The sequence below is a fragment of the Aplysia californica genome, unplaced genomic scaffold (assembly GCF_000002075.1).
Source record: "Aplysia californica isolate F4 #8 unplaced genomic scaffold, AplCal3.0 scaffold00592, whole genome shotgun sequence".
Lineage (NCBI taxonomy): Eukaryota > Metazoa > Mollusca > Gastropoda > Aplysiida > Aplysiidae > Aplysia > Aplysia californica.
Window position 1 is genome coordinate 388,231 of NW_004797862.1, and position 1,199 is coordinate 389,429.

The window sequence follows — 1,199 nt, forward strand, 5'->3', positions numbered from 1 at the left end:
TCTTTGCTATCTCATGCCAAAGACCCCAGTTTGATTCCCGTGTAAAGAGAATCTTATTGAGTATGTCAGTCTTTCTGCTGGGATGTGATATCCCTCTCACGACCAGTTGGCCCTGACAGGCAGGGGCGAAGTCTGTTTCGTTTTTGTAAGGTTTTACGGCCCTCACAACTGTATAAGGTCATATAACCATATGAGCGCCAAGGGGGGGGGGGGGGGGGATATCAACAGAGAAGTCTAAATGAGGAATCAGGTTTACTCTGCTCACCTCTCTAGCCTCAATAGCACAAATTCTGCTTCCACTTTCAAGGCACCCCAGAAAAAGCAATTCACAAGAGAGAGACAAACATAGAAAAGAAGTAGAGGATAAAATTACGATAGTAAGGATGAGGAAAGAAAAGGCAGCAGTTCCCTTAAATGATCTACAATCTGGCGCTGGAGGCCTAAAACATCTACAGTAAAAAAAATTAATTTTCTCTGGAATAGTTGGTGCACTTATTTGAAGACACTTGTTTCCTTTATACAACTGAAGGTTAATAATTGTGAGGCTGTGTGTAACATGCATAATATTCAGACATCAAGGTGCATGAATAAGTATTTTTTATTTGAATGAGTAGGTGTTTTACGGCACTATCGACCCAATTTTGGTCAGTGAATAAGTACCACTTAGGTAATTTGAGCAATTCTCATATTTATCACACTGCAAACTGTAATAACTTATGTTTTTGTTTGTCTTCTCTTTATTATATATTCCCAGAACAAATGGAATAGGTTTAACGCCCCTATCAACACTATTAAGTTATTTAAGGGGCGGGACCTCCTAGTTTAACGTCCGTCTCCAATAGGACCGAGCCAAGTGGGAAGTTCCTGTAAAGTGCCTTTCCCAAGGACACAACGTCAGACCGAGCTGAGGCTCGAACCCCCAAACCCGCAATCTCACGATTACGAGTCCGGTAGCCTAATCCCAAAACAAAATCAGCAAGCTCCAGATGTATTACACTTACACCCCAGCAGTGCGGACATACAACTCTTCAGTGGCGGTAATGTCCAAAGCAATCTGGGCAACTCTACTGCGTTCTACGTCTCTAGACACAGATTATCGGCACGAGGAGCGCCAGCCTGGAACCTAGTCTCGGTGCTTTATCACTATCAGCATACCCAACATGCTGGGGAAGAGTTCTCTAATATAGACACAGTTGACT